Genomic DNA, 25,318 nt, shown 5'->3' with positions numbered 1-25,318 from the left:
TTCATTCACCCGTCTTCTCAAAGCAATCCTCCGAGGGAGTCGCTGTGTTTGCTGCGATCGCGCAGGAGTTAATATCTGACAGTAACAGTCCCAGATTAATGTCATCACATTGAAACTGTCCCTCACTGACAGTCATATCGAACGGTGTGAGCTGAAAGATTACAGAGATCAACAGGGCCAAGAGCGTTAAATTTGGAACATTGTTCACCTCACGTACTGTTTCACAGAGTCGAGGAATAATAATGTGTCTGTTTATGACACAGTATCAGTTAGAGATGAGACTGCACCGTCTGTCTCCCAGGGGATCTTTCAAAATAAAATGAGGCTTCCAGGTCAGCCTGTAACTGCTGATGGGGATCTCTCTCTGTCTCACCTCTCATCACCCCCCGCCCGTTTCCACCCCGCCCCCGTCTCTCTCAATTTTTCACTATCACCTCTGTCTCTCGTGCTCTATATAAACGTGGGATCCAGTTATTGGGTGTGACATGGACATACTGATAGAAAATGCACTATTGATACTGTCTCTCTTCCTCTCTAAATGCTGCACATATGTTTGGGATACATTATTGTTATCAAAGTTATTGAGTGTGATACGTGTGCACTTTATTGTGTTACTGATACTTTCTCTGATGATACATATGAATGTGTAATACAGTGTGATATGGGCACACTGTTAGGAATGGTCGGACTTATTCTCTGCAGTGCTGTATATGAAGGGGGATAATGTTAGTGAACATGATAGAATCATAGAAGGTTTAAGGCAGAGAAAGAGGCCACTTGGCCCATCATGATCTGTGGCAGCAGAAAAAGGGCTAACATAAAGGAATGGCAGGGGTGCTTCAACCTCGAGAATGCACCTCTTGTGCTATGTGGGAGCTCCAGGATGCTTCCCGTATCCTGGAGAACCATTTGTGCCAGGAAGTATTGTCAATTGCAGCTGCTTAAACTCTGGGTTTGGAACTTAAGCGGCAGCTGGTGAAACTGCGGTGCATTCGTGGGAAGTGAGTTATATGGATAGTATGTTTATAGATGTGGTCACCCCACAGATTAAGAGTATGCAGGGAGAGAGGGAATGGGTGACCACTAGGCAGTCAAAGAGAATCAGGCAGGTATGCAGGACACCCTGAGTGCATCACACTCTCCGACAGGTTCTGAACACAGAGGACAGTGATGCTTCAGTTGGGGAGTGCAGCCAGAGCCAAATCCATGGCACCACGGGTGGCTCAGCTGCAAAGGGGAGTACAGGGAAGACTGGAAAAGCCATAGTGATAGATGATTCAATAGTCAAGGGAACAATCAGGCATTTCTGTGGCTGTAGACGTGAATCCCAGAATACTGTGGTGCCTCCCTGCTGCCAGGGTCAAGGATGTCATTAAGCAGTTACAGAGCATCCTAAAGGGGGAGGGTGAACAGCCAGCAGCTGTGGTCCACATCGGAACCAATGACAAAGTTGAAAGAAGGATGTTGTCCTCCAGTCAGAATTTAGGGAGCTCGGTAAGAAATTAGCATCAAAAGCAGTATTCTCCGGATTACTCCCACTGCCAGGCAAAAATGAGTACAAGAATAGAAGGATAAGACAGATAAATGCCTGGCTGGAAAGATGGTGCAGGAGGGAGGGCTTTAGATTCTTGGGACAGCTCGGATGGGTTACACCTGAACAGAGCCGGGATGGAGTTCCTTGTGGGACATTTGCTAGTACTGTTGGGGAGGGTTTAAACTCATTTGGCAGGGGGGTGGGGACTGGAAGGTAGACTCAGATGGGACAAAATTAAAAATGAAAATGGAAGGCAGAAAATTAATGGATGAGTCTGGAAGACAGAGGAAACAAAGGTTAGAATTTTTTTTTAAAGTTTGGCAGTGCTCAAGAGTATCAATTTCAACGCAAGGAGTATAGAAAACGAAGCAGATGAGCTGAGGGCACAGATAGACACGTAGCAGTATGATATCATAGCTATTACAGAAACATGGCTTAAGGAGGGACAGGAATGGCAGCTCAACATTACTGGTTACAGGGTTTTCAGACACGATAGGGAGGAGGATAACCAAGGAGGGAGAGTGGCAATTTTGGTCAAAGAAACTAATCCAGCTGTGAGGAGGAATGATATGTTGGAAGGTTTATCAAATGAGGCCGTATAGATTGAGCTAAGGAAAAAAAAAGGGGCAATCACACTGCTGGGAGTGTACTAAAGACCCCCAAACAGTCAGAGGGAGATAGAAGAGCAGATATGTAGGCAAATCTCTAAGAAGTGCAAGAACAATAGGGCAGTAACAGGAGGGGATTTTAACCACCCCAACATGAACTGGGATACTTTTAGTGTGAAAGGAATTGAGGGAGCAGAATTCTTGTGATGCATTCAGGAGAACTTTTTTGCAACAAGAGAGGGTGAAGTTTTAGATGTAGTTTTAGGAAATGAAGATGGGCAGGTGGAAGGAGTGGCAGTGGGAGAGCATTTTGGTGGTAGTGATCATAATTCAGTCAGAGTTAACATAATTATTAAAGGACAAGGATAGAACAGGAGTTAAAGTTCTCAGTTGGGGCAAGGACAACTTTACTAAGCTGAAGAGTGATTTAGCAAAAGTGGACTGGAAACAGGTACTTGAAGGTAAATCAGTGTCAGAGCAGTGGGAAGAATTCAAAGGGAAGATTCAAGGGGTTCGGAGTCAACATGTTCCCACAAAGAAAAAGGGTGGGAAGGCCAAATCTAGAGCCCCATGGATGTCAAGGAGCTTATGGGTATGATAAGGCAGTAAAGGAAAAATTATGCCCGACATAGAGAACTCAATACTACAGAAAGCCGAGAGGGGTATAGAATGAGGAGTGGAGCGGGGTGGGGGGTGGGGCGGGGGGGGGGGATGCGGAATCAACATCGAAATTAGGGAAACTAAGAGCGGGCATGGAAGAATATTGGTAATCAAAATCAAGGTGAACACAAAAATGTTTTATCAATGCATTAAGAGTAAAAGGATAACTAAGGAAAGAGTTGGGCACAGAAAAGACCAAAAAGGCAACCTATGTGTAGATGCAGAAGATGCTGGCATTGTTCTTAATGAATAATTTGCATCTGTCTTCACAAAAGAGGGGGACGATGCAGATACTGTAGATAACGAAGAGGGGTGTGAAGTATTAGACGTGATCAACAGAGGGAGAGAGGACATATTAATGGAATTAGCTTATTTGAAAATTGATAAATCACCAGGGCCGGATGAAATGAACCCCAGGCTCTTCAAAAGCAAGAGAGGAAATAGCGGAAGGTCTGACCATCGTTTTTCAGACCTCACTGGATACAGGTGTGATGCTGGAGGATTGGAGGACTGCTAACATTGTACCTCTGTTTAAAAAGGGAGTGAGGGATAGACCGAATAATTACAGGACAGTCAGTCTGACCTCAGTAGTGGGAAAATTATTGGAATCTATTCAGAGAGACAGGATAAAATGTCACTTAGAAAGGCACAGATTAATCAAGGATAGTCCAGCATGGATTTGTTAAGGGAAGATCTTGTCTGACCAACTTGATCAAAATTTTGAAGAATTAAAAAGGAAGATAGTTGAGGGCAGTGCAGCTGATGTAGTCTACATGGATGTAAATGTAGGAAGCATGATCAAGAAGTTTGCAGATGACACAAAGATTGGCCATGTGGTAAATAGCAAGGAGGATAACTGTAGGCTGCAGGAAGATCTTCATGGTTTGGCCAGATGGGCAGAAAAATGGCAAATGGAATTCAATCCAGAGAAGTGTGAGCTGATGCATTTGGGGAGGTCAAACAAGGCAAAGGAATACACAATTAATAGGAAAATGCTGAAAGGTGTAGAGAAAGTGAGGGACCTTGGGGTAAATGTCCACAGATCCCTGAAGGTAGCAGGACAGGTCGATAAGGTGGTAAGAAGGCATATGGAATCCTTTCCTTTATTAGCCGAGGGATAGATATAAGAGCAGAGAGGTTATGCTGGAACCGTATAAATCATTAGTCAGGCCACAACTTGAGTAATGTGTGCAGTTCTGAGCACCTCATTACAGAAAGGATGTAATTGCCCTCGAGAGAGTACAGAGGAGATTTACGAGGATGTTGCTGGGACTGGAACAACGCAGCTGTGAGGAAAGATTGGATAGGCTGGGGCGGTTCCCCTTGGCACAGAGAAGGCTGAGGGGAGATCTGACTGAAATGAACAAAATTTTGTGGATTCTGGATAGAGTTGAAGTGAAGGGCCTGTTTACCTTAGCAAAGAAATCAGTGACTCGGGGAATAGATTTTCAGTGATTGGCAGAAAGATTACAGGGGAGATGAGGAAAAAAAAATTTCAGCCAGAGGGTGGTGGGTGTCTGGAACTCACTGCCTGAAAGGGTAGTTGAGGCAGAAACCCTCAACTCATTCAAAAGGAGTCTGGATATACACTTCAAATGCCGTAATCTGCAGGGGTACCGACCAAATGCTGAAATGTGGGATTAGAATGGGTGGAAAGTTTTTCATCTGGCACAGACATGATGGGCCAAATGGCCTCTTGCTGTGCCATAAACTTGCTTTGATTCAATAATTATCCAGCTGCTGCAGTGGAATTTGAACTCATGTCTCTGGACCATTAGTGGAGACTTTTGGATTACTCGTCCTTTAATGTAACCACAAACTCACCATACCTCTGTATGAGAGTTTTTACTGGTTTGTCATGTGGAGTTCAGTCTGCACAAATGGAATTGATAATCTATTTCACTCTGATCATGTATGAGATGTTTTTGGCTGGTAAATAATGTGGATCACAGTCAACTGTATTTTTCAATTCTGCAGTCTGGGTGAGTTCTACCCAGGCATCTAATTTACATCACAGTTTACACTTCGTATCAGCATTGCTCAGTCTGATACTGTATGTGATTTTTGGACTGGCAATGTTTAGATAAATTTACAGTAATGGAATTGATACTGTATTTCAGTTTGATATTGTATCAGTTTTTAGAATGGTATGTAATGTTTAGATCAATCTGCACTAATAGAATTGATACTGTGTGTTTTTAGAATGGTATACAATGTTTAGATCAATCTGCATGAATAGTATTGATACTGTATTTCAGTTTGGTATTGTATGAGTTTTTAGAATGGTAGATAATGTTTAGACCAATCTACACTAATGGAATTGATTCCGTATCTTTCCATTTCACAGTGTGGGTGAGTTCTGAACTGGTATCTAATTTGTGTCTCAGCTTACAATATCTTTCAGCACCTTTGAAACTTTCACTGTAATGAATGTTGGACTTGTTTGCGACTTGTATCTCAGGGTACACCATGGGGATGTTTCAACATCCTTTATAATCAATGGGTGTGAGCTTTGGGTATGGTATTTAATTTAAATCTCAGGGTACATCATTAGGTTAGATTCTGTGCCAATCAATCAGTCTTCTTCTTCTTTGGCCTCGTTGTCTCGAGAGACAATGGGTAATTGCCCAGAGGCAGTCAGTGGTTTGTGAAGCAGCTCCTGGAGTGGCTAGAAAGGCCAATTCTCGAGTGACAAACTCTTCCACAGGCACTGCAGATAAAATTGGTTGTCGGGGCTGTTACACAGTTGGCTCTCTCCTTGTGCTTCTGTCTTTTTTCCTGCCATCTGCTAAATCTCTTCGACTCGCCACTCTTTAGCCCCGCTTTTATGGCTGCCCGCCAGCTCTGGCAATCTCTGGCAACTGACTCCCATGACTTGTGGTCAATGTCACAGGACTGCATGTCGCGTTTGCACATGTCCTTAAAGCGGAGACATGGATGGCCGGTGGGTCTGATACCAGTGACGAGTTCCCTGCACAATGCGAGATGGGGATCCTGTCATCTTCCATGTGGCTCACATGGCCAAGCCATCTCAAGCGCCGCTGGCTCAGTAGGGTGTATATGCTGGGAATGCTGACCGTCACGAGGACTTCTGCATTGGAGATACAGTCCTGCCACCTGATGCCAAGGATTCTACGGTGGCAGCAAATATGGAATGAGTTGAGATGTCAGTCTTGGCTGACGGACGTTGTCTAGCCTTGCTGCTGCAGAGCAAGGTACTGAGGACACAGGCTTGATAAACTTGGACTTTTGTGTTCTGTGTCAGTGCATCATTTTCCCACACCCTCTTGGCCAGTCTGGATATAGCAGCAGATGCCTTTCCCATGCGCTTGTTGATTTCTGCATCGAGAGATAGGTTACTAGTGATAGTTGAGCCTAGGTAGGTGAACTCTTGAACCACTTCCAGAGTGTGGTCGCCGATATTGATGGTATCAATAACAAACAGTAACGTGTACCAATTCTATCTGATATTTAATTGCAAGCTAAGTCTGCATTATATTTAGATTGACACATTGCATTTCAATCTGCTAGTGGGTGTGATTTTGACCTGGGATTGATGTATCTGACTGTCAGTGGGACTGAATTGGGTGAAATGGAAACAACTTCTTTCTCTCCTGCTTTGTTTGATTGTTGGATTGAAAATGTGTCTCTGGAACTTGGGATCCATGTGGGCCTGACTACTTCTGCAGTCTGAGACTAGGGAATTGATGAACCATCTGTACCTCTGTACTCTGAGTGATAATGTACCTACTGTGTGTGAGAGGAGCTGGCTGCACTGTTCCTTGTGCCTCGAGTGCAGCAACCATCACATTCATCATGCTTCCGTCAAGTATTTGCCTGTATGAAGAAAAAATATATCTTATAACTCAAGAACAGGTGAGGTGCAAAATATCAAAGATGTGAATTTACTTTCTGAATTAATAATTATTAAGAACACACACAATTGAAAACCCATGTCAGTATCTGCCTCCACTGAAGTACTGAAGCTCCCAGCTCCTGCATCACAAGTGTTCTGGGCAGATCCATCCAGACAAAACACTGCACTGGGATCGTCCCAACTGCTCTATGCTCTACACAATATTTCCAGCCATCCTGCATCATTTGCATAAATAAAGAAAAATAAAGCCTGATATGTATATTGCTCAATTCATTTCTCCCCATACACTTGCTCACTTGTTCCACCTCCCCTTACGTGCATCAATACTATTCACCTCAATCTCTCCATGTGATAGAAAATTCCAGATTCTGTCCATTCACTGCGTAAATACAATTTTCATGAATTCCTCATTGGCTTTAGGAATGATGATTTTATATTTTTGGCTCTTGTTTCAGACACCACCACAAGTGGAAACATGTCTCCGTGTATTCCATAAAAGCCCTTCACTATTTCCTCACTTTTTTCATTTGTTATGTGACGTGAATGTTACTTGACACTTATCAGCCTAAGCCTGGATGTTGTCCAGGTCTTGCTGCATCTGGGTTCGGGCTGCTTCAGTATCTGAGGAGTCATGAATGGTGCTGAACATTGCACAATCATCAGTGAACATCCCCACTTTCAGCCTTGTGATGGAGGGAAGGTCATTGATGAAGCAGCTGAAGATGGTTGGGCCCAGAACATGAGCCTTAGGAATTCCAGCTGTAATGTCCTGAGACTGAGATGATTGACCTGAACAACCACAGCCATCTTCCTTTGTGCTAGGTATGACTCCAACCAGCAGAGAGTTTTGCCCAATTCCCATTTACTCCAGTTTTGCTTGGGCTCCTTGATGCCATACATGGTCAATAGCTGCCTTGATATCAAGGGCAGTCACTCTCACCTCACAAGGAAATGTTTCTTTAACTCTAAAATAAAAGCAAAATTCTGCAGATGCTGCAAATCTGAAATTAAAAAAAACAAAATTGCTGGAAATACTTAGCAGTTCAGGCAGCGTATGTGCAGAGAGAAACAGAATTAACATTTCAGGTCTGTGTCCTTTCATCTTACAATATGTTTTATGTCCTGGTATGTAATGGTCAAGTTCATTCAGTTTGCAGAAATGGAATTAATACTGTGTCTTCCGCTCTGACCATTTGTGAGATTTGTGGAGTGATGTGTAACATGGAGCTCAGTCTGCAGTCTGGGTACATTATTGGGATAAATTCTGTACTTTACAATCAGGTTCTGTTTGTCTGCTGTATCTGACATTGAATTTGTAGTTCAGGCTGCACTCTTGTGAGAGTGACACAGTGCCTTGCAATCTGATAGTGGGTGTGATTTTGGACTGGGATTGATGTATCTCCTGGTCAGTTGGGGTGAAATGGAGACAACTTCAGTCTTTCCTGCTCTGAGTGACTGTTGGATTGAATAAATGTTTCTGGAACTTGGGATCAGTGCCGGTCTGACTACTTCTGCTGGCGGTAATTGTGGAATTGATGTCTCTGCTCTCTGTGAGTGATACTGTACTTACTGTGTGTGAGGAGCTGGCTGCACTTCCTCTTGTGTCGAGGAATCACTGCATTTATTCTGCTTCCTTCAAGTATTTGCCTATGGAAAGAAAAAAGTATTTATTATAATTCAGGAAGAGATGTGGTAGAAGATACAAAAGTGACCAAAACAATTTTTCAATTAATAATCATTGTGAACAATCACAAAGGAAACCCAGCAATGCAAACAGAGTCAGTGTCTGATTCCACTGCAGTCCTGCAGCCCCCAGCTACTGCATACCAGGGGCTTTGGCCATTTTACAACAATTAAATGACATCCAGAAACAATCCACTGGGACATGAATGGGACTGACCGACGGAACAGGAACTTTTACACAGGTCAGATTTCCAGTTCCCGCTCCCATGGTCTAACCGTTCAAGCGAAACCAAACAGCCGCTGTTTAAAATGTGTCCTTCACACTTCTCACCTGGTGCCGATAATAGATTCTCTTTGTGTAACTCCCCACATCCTGACTGTCCTCATCTGTTTCCACACTTCACTGTCCAATAACAAGAAACTGTGGGATGAGGCTGGATCGCTCTCTTTGCGCTGGCACGGACATGATGGGCCGAATGGCCTCATTCTGCGCCGGAAATTTTCCATGTTTCTGTTTGCTGAATTGTTGCAGAAATCTGCGCCTGCGCTCCCCTCCCCCAGCACTGCCTGTGAGCGGAAGAAGATGGTTGAAAACAGCCGCGAATGGAGAGATCCCAGTCCCGGGGGAAGGGAGCAAACAGCAGCCTCCTTCCAGCAGCACATCGCTTTGGGAGCGTGTCCGCAGATAGACTCAGAGATCAGCATCGAGTCCGGGGCAAGTTCAGGCGGAGGCGGGGGCTGTTTATAAGAGGTGGAATGGAGCAGTAACTGGTCCCGGAACATGGAGTGAGTGGGGGAAGGGAGAGGCCATTTTCGGGCTGTGTGTGGACAGGGAAAGGAGACGGAATGGGAAGAACCTGTTACTGCAGTGCAGTCAAACAATGATAATATTTGTATGGCTGGGCTTCCTTTGTGGGCGTTCATTATTATTTGAGAGATTAAATTCTTTAAAATCCTGTATGTTCTACCTTCCCTGTATTTCAGTTATAAACATACTTTTGTTCAAACAGGCAAATAATTGAATGAACCGGAATAAATGTGATGTTTCCTCCACCCAAGTTACAAGGAAGAGTGTCACCAGCTCCTTCTCATACAGTCCGTACATTATCACTCACAGAGCGCAGACGCACAGACAGGTCATCAGTTCCACAGTCTCAGACAGCAGAAATAGATCCAGAGACACATTTTCAATCCCTCAATCAAACAGAGCAGGAGAGACAGACGTTGTTTCCATGTCACCCCAACTCATAAATCCCAGTCCAAATTCTCACCGACTATCAAATTATCACTGTGCCAATCCCACGATCGTGCAACCTCAGCTACAAATTATGGTTCCCGTTTCAAAGTTACAGAATTAACCTCAATAATGGAGGCATTATGTGTGTTTATGGGCGGCACAGTGGTTATCACCGCAGCCTCACAGTTCCAGCGACCCCCGGGTTCAGTTCTGGGTACTGCCTGTGTGGAGTTTGCGAGTTCTCCCTGTATCTGCGTGGGTTTCCGCCGGCTGCTCCGGTTTCCTCCCACCTCCAAAGACTTGCAGGTTGATAGATTAATTGGCCATTGTAAATTGCCCCCAGTGTAGGTAGGTGGTAGGAGAATGGTGGGGATGTGGTAGAGAATATGGGATTAATGTAGGATTAGGATAAATGGGTGGTTGTTGGTTGGCACAGACTCAGTGGGCCGAAGGGCCTGTTTCAATGCTGTATCTCTAAATAATATAAAAATATACTCTGAGATTCAAGTTAAATACCAGCCCAACACGTTCTGAGTTTATGAGTAATAATTGCCATAATGTGTCCAGACATATACATTAAAACTCATCTGGATTATGAAAATAAAAGTTACAATATAAATTTGATTTGTGTAGTCTGAGCTATAAATAACATACCAGTCCTAAAACCTCATACTGTGTCAGTTGGAAGATACTGTACAATTCCAGACTGAGTTCATTTTACATGCAAGTCCAAGATTCTCCCTCAGACTGAATGGCACTGATCAAATTGATTCGTACAGCCTGAGTTACACTTGCACACCAATCCTGTATCAGATTGAAGGATACATTATTTTTCACTATTGTGTTTACAGTGACAGATATTTAATATCAGGTAAAACCTCAAACATACTGTCTGCTTAAAACCTATCACATCTGTGGCCTGTTGCATTGCTGACATTTTATGTAGAATGAATCCAGACTTGCAAACAGTCCCAGGGACGGAAGGTTATATCATGAATCCCACACTCACACAGAGTACCAGATACTGACAGATACAGAGTGATTCTGATACACATGCTCAGTGCCAGATGCTGAAAGGTATAGGTTGATTGCTGCACTCCCTCACAGTATCGCAGCCTGAGTCATCTAAAGCAATCTAACACACAAATAGTAGCACTGAGACATTGAGAAAGAGTCCAAAACTCACATAGAGTACCAGGCACTGACAGATACAAACTGAAAACTACACGCACATGGATATAGGATTGGCTAACTCACAGAAAACAGAGTGGGGATAAATGGGGCATTTTCAGATTGGCAAACTGTAACTAATGGAGTGCCACAGGTACAGTGCTGGGGCCTCAACTATTTATGATCTATATTAATAACTTGCATGAAGGGACTGAGTGTACTGTTGCCAAATTTATGGATGGTACAAAGATAGGTAGGAAAGCAAGTTGTGAGGAGAACACAATGTGTCTGCAAAGAGATATAGATAGGTTAAGTCAGTGGGCAAACGTTTGGCAGATGGAGTATAATATGGGAAAATGTGAGATTGTCTACTTAGGCAGGTAGAATAGAAAAACAGAATATTATTTGCACAGTGACAGACTGCAGAATGCTGCTGTACCAAGGAATCTGGGTGTCCAGGTACATGAATTACAAAAAAGTTAGCATGAAGGTATAGCAAGTAATTAGGAAGGCAAATGGAATGTTGGTATTTTTAGCAAGGGGAATGGAGTATCAAAGTAAAGAAGTTTTGCTATAACTTTACAGGACATTAGTGACATCCCAACTCCACACAGTTTTGGTCTCCTTACTTAAGGAGGGATATACTTGCATTGGAATCAGTTCAGAGAAGGTTCACTAGGCTGATTCCTGGGATGTTGGATTGTCATATGAGAAAAAGTTGAGCAAGTTGGGCCTATACTCACTGGAGTTTAGAACATTGAGAGTTGATCTTCTGGAAACCTACAAGATTCTCAGTTGCTGGCCGGGGAGATGCTGAGAAGATATTTCTACTTGTGGGGAAAAGTAGAATTAGGGACCACAGTTTCAAGATAAGTGGTCTCCCATTCAAGAAGGAGATGAGGAGGATTTTCTTCTCTCAGAGGGTTGTTCATCTTTGGAATTCTGTTCCCCAGAGGACTGTGGAGGCTGGGTCATTGAATATATTCAAGGCTGTGACAGACAGATTTTTGATCTACAAGGGAGTCAATGGTTCTGGGCGCAGGCAGGAAAGTGGAATTTAGGCCACAATCAGAACAGCTATGATCTTATTGAATGGCGGAGCAGGCTCGATGGGCCAAATGGTCTTCCCCTGCTCCTATTTTGTATCTTCTTATCTTCTTGCACACACACATTCAACCAGTGTGTGGTGGACCGAGAATGAATCCCACTTTCATCCACAATTGCAGTGACTGAAAGGTATAGAATTAATCCCACAGATGCACGCAGTACCACTGACAGGTGCAGAATGAATCCCATGCTCACACACAGCAACAGGGATTGAAAAATACATGTGATTCCCACCCTCACAGGACAATATCAGACTGAGTTACAGAATGATTTCCACATTCACATAGTGCACCACTGACGGCTAATTAATTCATCCCACAATCACACACATTACAGAGGCTGACAGAAACAGAATCTATCTCACACTTTCACAAATTGAGTGACAGGTACAGAATGAATCCCAAATTCATAAACTGTCCGAGAGAATGACAGATACAGTACCAATGACAATTCAGAATTAATCCCAAATTTACACATGAAATTCGAGATGGACCGATACAAAATTAATTCCACATTCACACTCCGCGAGAGACTGATAGTTACAAAGTGGATCCAGAACTTGCAGACAGTGCCTGAGACTGACAATTACAGAATGAATTAAACACTCTCATACAGTACCAGAGATGACTGAAATGGAATTGATAACACACACATATGTGATACCAGCGATGGAGCATACAGAATGAATCACATTCTGGAACAGAGATAGAGTTATACAGTATGAATCTCACACTCATGTACAGTACAACAGATTAACAGGTAAAATATCAACCTCAAACACACATACATTACCAAGGGTCAGTTCAGAATGACTAACAAACTCAATTAATGTGTTAGAGGCTGAAAGATACAGATGAATACAAAGCTCAAACACAAGATACAGCCTGAAAGCCACACTCAAACACAGTACTGGAGACCAACAGATACAGAATGAATCCCACACTCGCACATAATTCCAGAGACTGACAGATGCAGAATGGATGTCACACTCAAACTTCTTCTTAGGCAGTCCCTTGGGAACAAGGATGACTTTCTTCCACTACAGGGTTGTGTGTCCTGAAGTAACTGAATAGTCCAATTCTTGATCCACACACTCGGCTACAGGTGGGGCAGATGGTGTTTGGTGAGGTGGATGAATGGGATACTTGAATTTCCAAATACTCCTCCCACTGTTTGCGTTTGGTTGCTACCTGGGCATGCCGACGTTGTTCAAACTGGCTGGCACCTTCACGGTTGCTTCTTCACCATTTTGGGTGGTCTCAGGTAAGAGATGCCCACGAATCAGTGGAGATGTTACTTATTTTTCAGGGAGTCTTTAAGGAAATTCTTGTAACGTTTCCTCTGCCCTCCTGGTAGTCTCTTGCCCTGACGGACCTCAGAGTAAAAAGCTTGATTTGGAAGTCTGGTGTCAGGCATGCGGATAATGTGGCCCACCCAACATAACTGACTAGCCATGAACAGTGTCTCGATACTGGGGTTGTTGGCCTGAGAGAGGACACTGATATTGGAAGCGCCTGTCCTGCCACTGAATTTGCAGGATCTTGCGGAAGCACCGCTGGTGATATCTCTCCGGGGTTTTGAGATGTCTGCTGAACAGTGTTGATGTTTCCGACACATACAGGAGGGCAGGTAACACTGCAGCCATGTCAACCATGAGTTTGTGTCTGATTTGAGGTCTTTGTCATCAAACATTCTTTTCCTCAGACAACTCAAGGCTGTGCTGACACACTGGAGGTGATGCTGAGTGACATTTTTAGTTTAGTTTAGAGATACAGCACTGAAACAGGCCCTTCGGCCCACCGAGTCTGTGCCGACCATCAACCACCCATCCATACTAATCCTACACTAATTCCATATTCCTACCACATCCCCACCTGTCCCTATATTTCCCTACCACATACCTATACTAGGGGCAATTTTTAACGGCCAATTTACCTATCAACCTGCAAGTCTTTGGCATGTGGGAGGAAACCCACGCAGACACAGGGAGAACTTGCAAACTCCACACAGGCAGTACCCAGAATTGAACCCTGGTCCCTGGAACTGTGAGGCTGCGGTGCTAACCACTGCACCACTGTGCCGCCCTATATGCCGCTGTGCCGTCTTATGTGAAAAGGTTGAGCAGGTTGGGCCACTGCGCCGCTACTGTGCCATCTTATGTGAAAAGGTTGAGCAGGTTGGGCCAAAACTCACTGGAGTTTAGAAGATTGAGAGGTGATCTTTTTGAAACCGATAAGATTCTCAGTTGCTGGACAGGTAGATGCTGAGAGGATGTTTCTCCTTGTGGGGAATGTAGAATTAAGGGCCACAGTTTCAAGATAAGTGGTCTCCCATTCAAGAAGGAGATGAGGAGGAATTTCTTCTCTCAGAGGGTTGTTCATCTTTGGAATTCTGCTCTCCAGAGGATTGTGGAGGCTGGGTCATTGAATATATTCAAGGCTGTGATAGATAGATTTTTGACCTACAAGGGAGTCAATGGTCATGGGCGCAGGCAGGAAAGTGGAATTAAGGCCACAATCAGAACAGCTATGATCTTACTGAATGGCGCAGCAGGCTCGATGGGCCAAATGGCCTTCTCCTGTTCCTATTTTGTCTCTTATTATCTTCTTACACACACACACTCAACCAGTGTGTGGCGGATCTAGAATTAATCCCACTTTCGTACAAAATACCAGAGACTGAAAGGTACAGAATTAATCCCACAGCTATATACAGTGCCACCGACAGGGACAGAATGAATCCCATGCTCACATACAGCATCAGGAATTGAAAGATACATGTGATTCCCACCCTCACAGAACAATATCAGACTGAGTTACAGAATGATTTCCACATTCACATAGAGCACCACTGACTGCTAATTAATTCATCCCACAATCACACACACTACCGGAGGCTGGCAGATACAGAATGTATCGTTCACTTTCACAAAGTACTAGTGAGTGACAGGTACAGAATGAATCCCAAATTCACAAACTGTACTAGAGAATGGCAGATCCAGTGCCAATGACCAATTCAGAAAGAATTCCAAATTTACACATGACACTAGAGATGGAGAGATACAAAATTAATTCCACATCCACACTCTGCGAGAGACTGATCGTTACAAAATGGATCCAGAACGTGCAGACAGTGCCAGAGACTGATCGTTACAGAATGAAATAAACACTCACATGCAGTACCAGAAATAACAGAAATGGAATTGATACCACACACATATGTGATACCAGCGATGGAGCATACAGAATGAATCACACACACATAACAGGAACAGAGATAGAGTTATACAGAATGAATCTCACACTCATGTACAGTACAACAGATTAACAGGTAAACCAACAACCTCAAACACACATACATTACCAAGGGTCAGTTCAGAATAACTGCAAAACTCATATAATGTGTTAGAGGCTAAAAGATACAGATGAATACAAAACTCACACACAAGATACCAATAGATACAGCCTGAAAACTGCACTCAAACACAGTACCAGATACCGACAGATAATGAATGAATCCCACACTCATACTCAATACCAGAGACTGACAGATGCAGAATGGATGTCACACTAAACTTCTTCTTAGGCAATCCCTCGGTAAGGAGGATGACTTCCTTCCACTCCAGGGTTGTGTGTTCTTAGGTAACTGAATAGTCCAATTCTGGATCCAGACACTCGGCCACAGGTGGGGCAGATGGTGCTTGGTGAGTTGGGATAATGGGATTCTCCAATTTCCAAGTACTCCTTCCACTGTTTGCATTTGGTTGCTTACTGGGCATGTCGACGAATTTTGAACTGGCTGGCACCTTCGTGGATGCTTCTTCTCCATTTTGGGTGGTCTCAGGCAAGAGATGCCCATGAATCAGTGCAGATGTCACGTTTTTTCAGGGAGTGTTGAAAGGAAATTCTTGTAACGTTTGCTCTGCCCTCCTAGTAGCCTCTTGCCCTGACGGAGCTCAGAGTAGAAAGCTTGTTTTGGGACTCTGGTGTCGGGCATGCGGATAATGTAGCCTGCCCAACATAACTGACTCACCATGACCAGTGTCTGGTTACTGAGGATGTTGGCCTGAGAGAGGACACTGATATTGGAGCGCCTGTCCTGCAACTGAATTTGCAGGATCTTGCGGAGGCACCACTGGTGATATCTCTCCAGGGTTTTGGGATGTCTGCTGTACAGTATCTATGTTTCTGACACATACAGGAGGGCAGGTAACACTGCAGCCATGTCAACCAAGAGCTTGGTGTCTGATTTGAGGTCTTTGTCATCAAACATTCTTTTCCTCAGATGACTGAAATCTGCCCTGACACACTGGAGGTGATGCTGAGTGTCATTGTCGATATCTGTCCTTGGTGACAGGAGGCCCCCAAGGTATGAACAGTGATCCACATTGTCCAGTGGTTCGCCGTGGATCTTGATAGTCGGGGGGCAGTGTCAGGGAGCAGGTTGGTAGAGGACCTTTGTCTTCTGGAGGTTTAGATTAAGGCCAATTATTTCATATGCCTCTGTGAATGCATCGATAAGGGTTTGAAGCTTGGCCTCTGAGGGTGTGCATATGCCAGCGTCATCAGCATACTGCAGCTCGATGACAGAGGTTGGAATAGCCTTGCATCTGGACTGGAGGCAACATATGTTAAATCGTTTCCCAGCAGGTCTTGCAGCATCTGTGGAAAGAGAAGCAGAGTTAACGTTTCAGATCAGTGACCCTTCTTCGGAACTGGCAAATATTAGAAATGTCAAAGGTTATAAGCAAGTAAGTCGGGGGTGGGGCAAGAGATAACAAAGGAGAAGGAGCAGATTGGACAAGGCCACATAGCTGACCAAGAGGTCATGGAGCAAAGGCAAACAATATGTTAATGGTGTGTTGAAAGACGAAGCATTAGTACAGATAGGGTGTTAACGAACTGACGATTGAACAGCAGCAAGTACAAACATGAAAACAAACAGTGGGTAAGCAAACTGAACAAACTACAATGAAATGAAATGAACAAAAGAAAGAAAATTGTAAAATATGTAAAAAAGAAAAAAGAACTAAAAATAAAAGTAAAATGACGGGCCCCCGTCCTTGACTACATTCCAATGCATGGTACCCACCGTGCTGTCAGCACAATTCCTGACTGACAGAGACTGAAAAGGCAAACTGACAGCTAAAAATCCATAAGGCCGCTTGCGTATATGGAATTCCCGCCGAAATTCTAAAATACGGCAGAGAAGCACTCTTGACACAAATACATGGTCTCATTTCTCTCATCTGGAAGGAAGAGAGCATGACAGGGGATCTCTGAGATGCCGTAATTGTGATCATCTTCAAAAAAAGGTGACAAGACAGACTGTGTTAACTACAGAGGGGTATCCCTGCTGTCCACCACAGGGAAGGTCATCACAAGAGTCCTTCTCAACTGCCTCCTCCCCGTGGCTGAAGACGTCCTACTGGAATCACAATGTGGATTCTGTCCATCAACAGACACAGTGAACATAATCTTCACAGCAAGACAACTTCAAGAAAATGTAGGGAGCAGCAGCAACCTTTATAAATGGCCTTCTCTGTCCTGACAAAGGCCTTCGACTCGACCAACTGGGAGGGATTATGGAACGTCCTCCTCAAATTTGGCTGCCTGGAGAAATTCGTCACCATCCTCCGATGACTGCATGAGGACATGCAAGCTGTAATCCTTCCCAACAGCCCTACCACTGAACCAATGCTAATATAAACTGGGCTCAAGCAAGGCTGTGTCACCACACCAATGCTCTTTTCTATCATCCTCGCCCCAACACTCCACCTCATCTCCTCACACTCACATTACCAGAGACTGAGAGACAGAATGGATGTCAAACTCACACACAGTACCAGAGTCTGAGAGATACAGAATGAATCCATACAGCACCAGACACTGAGAGCTACCGAATGACAGAACACTCTCAAACACAAAAGAAGAGAGTAAAATAATTGAATTAACTGCACACTCACCTACAATAGCAGAGACACAAGGACACATAAGTGTCCTCCCAACAACAGCCAGGACATTTCCAGGGAGGTTTACACGGGCAGCGGCTCTTTCAATATAAACTGGGTTTGGAGAGAGTCTTTATGAAATATACTTCCTGATTGCAGGTAGGGTGTTTGTGATTGGTTGCAAATCTTTAATCTGATTGGATGGGGAAAGACACCAATTAGAGAATTACAATATAAAACCTTTGTGACATCACTTCCAATCACCCAATCACAATCTTTACTTTCCCCCATCCGTCAATAGCATAGAGCTGTGGGATTGTCTATTTAATCCGCACTCGGAAGGGGTTTGGTTTATTTCTGTGTCTGAAATTGGAACTGAAGATGGTTGAGGAGAAGAAGAAAGCTCTACACAAACATCAGTAGCGCAGTCTCAATCAACGGGTGGGAATCTGAAAGTTTCCCGATCAAATCTGGAGTCAGACAGGGCTGTCCTCTGTCCCCGGTCTAGTTTGTTTGCTGTATTGAACACTTTGCTGAGTCGATGAGGAAGGATGCGAGCATAAGAGGGGTGACAATCCCAGGCAGCGGAGGCACTCAGGTCAAAACCTCCCTGTACATGGATGACGTCGCCGTTTTCTGCTCGGATCCGCTGTCCGTGCGCAGACTAATGAGCATCTGCGACCAGTTCGAACTGGCCTCGGGAGCCAAAGTTAACCACGGCAAGAGCGAGGCCATGTTCTTTGGCAACTGGGCTGACCGATCCTTTGTCCCCTTCACCGTCAGGTCAGATTACCTGAAGGTGCTGGGGATATGGTTCGGAAGGGCCGGGGCGTGCACCAAAACATGGGAGGAGCGAGTAGCCAAGGTACGACAAACGTTGGGCATGTGGGGGCAGCGATCTCTCTCCATTGTGGGTAAGAACCTGGTCATCAGGTGCGAGGCGCTCACGTTGTTGCTCTACATGGCGCAGGTCTGGCCTATACCCCACTCCTGCGCCGTGGCAGTCACCCGAGCCATTTTCCGCTTCGTCTGGGGATCTAAAATGGACCGGGTCCGGAGGGACACGATGTTCAAATCTCTGGACAAGGGCGGGAAAAATGTACCCAACGTGGCCCTCATCCTGATGACCAACTTCGTGTGCGGCTGCATCAAGCTGTGTGTAGATCCCCAGTACGCAAACTCCAAGTGTCACTACGTGCTGAGGTTCTATCTGTCCCCGGTGTTGCGAAGGATGGGCCTGGTCACATTGCCGCGGAACGCACCATGCAGTTGGGCGGCGCCGTACCACCTATCCTTCGTGGAGCAGTTTCTGCGGAAAAACACCTTTGACCACCGGTCCATCAGGCAGTGGTCTGCACGGAATGTCCTCAAGGCCCTACGGGAAAAGGAAACGGTGGATCCTGTCGGATGGTTCCCCGAGCAGACCGTCAAAGTCATTTGGCGGAATGCCTCATCACCAGAACATTCAAACAAGCACCAAGACGTAGCTTGGCTGGTGGTGAGAAGGGCCCTCCCCGTCAGATCCTTCATGCACACCCGAAGTCTCGCCCCCTCCGCAGAGTGCCCCCGCGTTGGCTGTGGTGGGGAAGAGACGGTCGCCCACCTCCTCCTGGAATGTGCCTTTGCAAAGCAGGTGTGGAAAGAGATGCAGTGGTTTTTGTCAAGGTTCATCCCAAGCACCTCTGTAACACAGGAGTCTGTGCTCTGCGGGCTGTTCCCAGGGACGCACACCGAGACAAACATCATCTGCTGCTGGAGGACTATCAATTCGGTGAAAGACGCCCTTTGGTCTGCCCGAAACTTGCTGGTCTTCCAGCGCAAAGAGTTGTCCACCACCGAATGTTGCAGACTGGCACATTCCAAGGTCCAGGACTACGTGCTGAGGGACGCACTAAAGCTTGGGGCAGCCGCAGCAAAGGCTCAATGGGGAAAGACCACAGTGTAAGGTTCCCCCACCAAGCTGGACTGAGGAGCTGGATCAATGGGAAACCCCTCGAACTGTATCGTTAATATTCTCAATTGCTGTAAATGTAAAACTGTAATTGACATGACAATTGTGAAACGGAAGGGTTGGGAAGAAACTCATGACAGTATTGAAGGAAACTGATCTCCCTTGCAATGTTTGTATTTTTTGGTGCTGTTTGGAAACTGTTTGGCAATGTAATTTTTACAGATTTTTATGAATAAAGTATATTTTGGAAAAAAGAAAGAAGAAAGCAGCTCCTAAGAAGGGCGCCAAGAAAACCTTAACTAAACCATCAGCAAAGGGCGGCAAGAGGCGGAGAAAGTCGAGGAAGGAGAGTTACTCCATCTCCATCTACAAAGTGATGAAGCAGGTTCACCCCGACACCGGCATCTCCTCCAAGGCCATGAGCATCATGAACTCGTTTGTGAACGATATTTTCGGGCGCATCGCGGGTGAGGCTTCCCGCCTGGCCCATTGCAACAAGAGCAGAACCATCAGCTCCCGGGAGACCCAGACCGCCGTGCGCTGCTGCTGCCCGGGGAGCTGGCCAAGCACGCCGTGTCGGAAGGGACAAAGGCGGTGACCAAGTACACCAGCTCCAAGTAAAACTGCACAATGGACTGAAAAACATCCCAAACACAACGGCTCTTTTAAGAGCCACCCACAATCTCTCTGAAAAAGCTACAACTTCATCTCTATGGTATCGATTTGTTTTGTTTCTTATATATGAAAAGTCTGGAACTTTCTAATTGCCTTTGTGATCTCTGTTTTATCCCAGGTATATTTGGGTGATTCACTTTCACTGTCTGTGAGATCTTTGTGTCTCTACTTAATGATGCCGTGTAAATTAATTACTGACCACTGACCGCAAGTGCGCTTTGATTTCAGACGCGTTCATATTCGGCCCCTTTCCTGTATTCCGCTAATAAAAGCTGACAGATCAGTTCTCAGTCACTTGTTTCCCTTGTTCAAGCTTGGCCTCAATAATTAATAAGTACATTATCTGGAAACCCCGCTGTTGTAGGAAACCTCAGTCTCACATTTCAACTCCTGACAATAAAACACTTTCTCTCCACTTTTGTCTCCCACAAATAGGTTCAATCTAGAATCAGTGATTCGGTATCTTGACAAAGATTGACCTGAAATGTATCCGTTTGCAGAATGCTGTGAAAGAGACTTTCTGCCGCCGCTTCCAGACTGTTTCAAAAAGGACGGAGAATAAACCTGAATAGATACCAGATTGGAAAAGTGTATCTGGAACTTGTGACAATGTGTGGAATAATACAAGAGAAAGAGTTTAAAATCTTTGCTGTAAAAGATCTTTGCTGACAAATATCATTGAAATGTTCTGATCATGTTCATAAGATGAATTAAAGCAAATTTCTCCTTTGTCAAAACCGTTGTTTCCGGCACTGATATTGGCGGTTTTTTTAAAATTGAGTAATCAGTAATAATCGACCAATCGGAGGCAATAGCTTCCTGTGTTTCTGTTTATTATCGGGGTTTGGTTTAAACTGACTGGGCGTCGGGTTCCAGCCAATTACTGCTCAGGGCGGTTCCTCACAGAGTTTAAAAAGGCGGATGTGCAGCAGATTCAGTATTAACAGTCTGTGTGTCTCAGATTGTGCAGAATCCGTTGAGAAAATGGCCCGGACAAAGCAGACAGCGCGTAAATCGACCGGAGGGAAAGCTCCTCGCAAACAGCTGGCTACCAAAGCGGCCCGGAAGAGCGCTCCAGCCACGGGTGGAGTAAAGAAGCCTCATCGCTACAGACCCGGCAGTGTGGCTCTGAGGGAGATCCGCCGCTAGCAGAAATCCACTGAGCTCCTCATCCGCAAACTGCCCTTCCAGCGCCTGGTCAGAGAGATCGCTCAGGACTTCAAGACAGACCTGCGCTTCCAGAGCTCGGCCGTCATGGCCCTGCAGGAGGCCAGCGAGGCTTACCTGGTGGGGCTCTTTGAGGACACCAACCTGTGCGCCATCCACGCCAAGCGAGTCACCATCATGCCCAAAAATATCCAGCTGGCCCGCCGCATCCGCGGGGAACGCGCCGAAAACCCGGCTTCAGTAACAAGTGTAACAAGGGCTCTTTTCAGAGCCACCAAATCAGCAAAGGAAAGAGCTTCCATCTCTGTTCATCATCAAACACATTAGATTGGAGGGGCGGTCACATGGTTTCTGTTTTGTCACATCACTTTCCCGAAAGGCCTGTCGGACTGAGAGCTGATCTGGAATTTAGAAAGCAGCATTACCGGAGACTCATTGCTGTTCAGCACAATCTCAACCCTGCTCCTGGGATCCGTTAGCTGACATTTGGGGAAAAGAAATGGATCCCAGTTTTATTTGGAAGGCATTAATGGAGCCAGCTCCGTTCACATGAGGGTTATTTACAAACATTACCCAATGAGTTCGCTAATAGTTGAATCCCTTGGAGATCGGTACACAGGACATGGAAGGCAGCTCGGTCACACTGACTCGAACCGCCAGTTCCCCGGGGTTGCAAACCCTGACACTGCGGGGAGAGAATCCCCGACTCTCCCGCCGCCGGGGGAGTAGACAGCTTTGTGTCCGGAGAATAGGGAGGGCCGGGGGGGAAGGCACATATTAAAGCGCTGCAATGGACTCAGCTCCCGTGTGTGAGCAACTCTCAGATTCCGTCCTCTGGGGACAGTGCGGTCTGAACAGATCAGGTTAGGAGAGAAACATACAGCCCGAGAATGGCCTCTTCCTGCATTTACTCTGCTCCGGGAGCAAATTCTCATTGAGAAGCCGGAGAGAGAGAAAAAACAGAATTGAAACTGTCTGCATGCGAAACAGGTCAATCCACTGTTACAATAACTCCATCTCTGATTCCCTCCTGACAGTAACCAGCCCTTTCACAGAGACTGTGGGTGGCTCTGAAAAGAGCCTTTGGTTTATTAGATGATATTTTGGCCGCTTTACTTTTTCTGGGAGCTCTGAGCACTGGTTTTCTTGGGCAGCAGCACGGCCTGGATATTAGGCAGCACCCCACCCTGAGCGATGGTCACTCCTCCCAGCAGCTTGTTGAGCTCCTCGTCGTTGCGGACGGCCAGCTGCAGGTGTCTGGGGATGATGCGGCTCTTCTTGTTGTCCCGGGCCGCGTTCCCGGCCAGCTCAAGGATTTCAGCGGTCAGATACTCGAGCACAGCAGCCAGATAGACCGGGGCTCCGGCACCCACACGCTCAGCATAGTTACCCTTTCTCAGGAGTCTGTGAACACGGCCCACTGGGAACTGCAGTCCAGCCCGGGAGGAGCGAGACTTGGCCTTGGCCCGAGCTTTCCCGCTGGTCTTTCCTCTTCCTTTTTTTTTATTTCCATAATATACTTTATTCATAAAAATGTGTAAAAATTACATTGCCAAACAGTTTCCAAACAGCACGAAAAAATACAAACATTGCAAAAGAGATCAGTTTCTTTCAATAATGTCATGAGTTTCTTCCCAACCCTTCCGTTTCACAATTGTCATGTCAATTACAGTTTTACATTTACAGCAATTGAGAATATTAACGATACAGTTCGAGGGGCTTCCCATGGTTCCAGCCCCTCAGTCCAGCTTGGTGGGGGAACCTTACACTGTGGTCTTTCCCCATTGAGCCTTTGCTGCGGCTGCCCCAAGCTTTAGGTCGTCCCTCAGCACGTAGTCCTGGACCTTGGAATGTGCCAGTCTGCAACATTCGGTGGTGGACAACTCTTTGCGCTGGAAGACCAGCAAGTTTCGGGCAGACCAAAGGGCGTCTTTCACCGAATTGATAGTCCTCCAGCAACAGTTGATGTTTGTCTCAGTGTGCGTCCCTGGGAACAGCCCGTAGAGCACAGACTCCTGTGTTACAGAGCTGCTTGGGATGAACCTTGACAAAAACCACTGCATCTCTTTCCACACCTGCTTTGCAAAGGCACATTCCAGGAGGAGGTGGGCGACCGTCTCTTCCCCACCACAGCCAACGCGGGGGCACTGTGCGGAGGGGGCGAGACTTCGGGTGTGCATGAAGGATCTGACGGGGAGGGCCCTTCTCACCACCAGCCAAGCTACGTCTTGGTGCTTGTTTGAAAGTTCTGGTGATGAGGCATTCCGCCAAATGACTTTGACGGTCTGCTCGGGGAACCATCCGACAGGATCCACCATTTCCTTTTCCCGTAGGGCCTTGAGGACATTCCGTGCAGACCACTGCCTGATGGACCGGTGGTCAAAGGTGTTTTTCCACAGAAACTGCTCCACGAAGGATAGGTGGTACGGCGCCGCCCAACTGCATGGTGCGTTCCGCGGCAATGTGACCAGGCCCATCCTTCGCAACACCGGGGACCTCAGCACGTAGTGACACTTGGAGTTTGCGTACTGGGGATCTACACATAGCTTGATGCAGCCGCACACGAAGTTGGTCATCAGGATGAGGGCCACGTTGGGTACATTTTTCCCGCCCTTGTCCAGAGATTTGAACATCGTGTCCCTCCGGACCCGGTCCATTTTAGATCCCCAGACGAAGCGGAAAATGGCTCGGGTGACTGCCACGGCGCAGGAGTGGGGTATGGGCCAGACCTGCGCCACGTAGAGCAACAACGTGAGTGCCTCGCACCTGATGACCAGGTTCTTACCCACAATGGAGAGAGATCGCTGCCCCCACATGCCCAACTTTTGTCGTACCTTGGCTACTCGCTCCTCCCATGCTTTGGTGCACGCCCCGGCCCTTCCGCACCATATCCCCAGCACCTTCAGGTTATCTGACCTGACGGTGAAGGGGACAAAGGATCGTTCAGCCCAGTTCCCAAGGAACATGGCCTCGCTCTTGCCGTGGTTAACTTTGGCTCCCGAGATCAGTTCGAACTGGTCGCAGATGCTCATCAGTCTGCACAAGGACAGCGGATCCGAGCAGAAGACGGCGACGTCATCCATGTACAGGGAGGTTTTGACCTGAGTGCCTCCGCTGCCTGGGATTGTCACCCCTCTTATGCTCGCATCCTTCCTAATAGACTCAGCAAAGGGTTCAATACAGCAAACAAACAAGACCGGGGACAGAGGACAGCCCTGTCTGACTCCAGATTTGATCGGGAAACTTTCAGATTCCCACCCGTTGATTGACACTGCGCTACTGATGTTTGTGTAGAGCAGTTGGATCCAATTGCAGGTTCCCTCCCAAAACCCCATTTTGGAAAGCACGTCCATCATGTAGGTGTGCGATATCAACAATCTCACAAATACCTTGACGAAGAATGGTTATTTTCCGCAGCATTTACTGTACTTATAGACTGAGAACTCATCTCCTTGGTCGGTACTTAATTCACCTCATTTGCCTATATTCTTCACCAATCAGGGCACTGACAAACGGAAGAGGGCGGGATTTACCCGCCACACTACCAGAAGCAGAGAATTTGTCAATTTCACAAAGCCCGCCAATTTCATTCTCGGAAAAGAGCGGATTAAAATAAATGTCATCCTTAGTCAAAGATTTCAAATCCCTTCTCTTTTTTTTGTTTTATTCAATTCTTTCCGTCACCAATCACAAGCGCGG

This window comes from Heterodontus francisci, unplaced genomic scaffold, assembly GCF_036365525.1.
Source record: "Heterodontus francisci isolate sHetFra1 unplaced genomic scaffold, sHetFra1.hap1 HAP1_SCAFFOLD_102, whole genome shotgun sequence".
Taxonomy (NCBI): Eukaryota; Metazoa; Chordata; class Chondrichthyes; order Heterodontiformes; family Heterodontidae; genus Heterodontus; species Heterodontus francisci.
The sequence above is the reverse complement of the archived record's forward strand: the minus strand, read 5'-3'. Positions refer to the sequence as shown.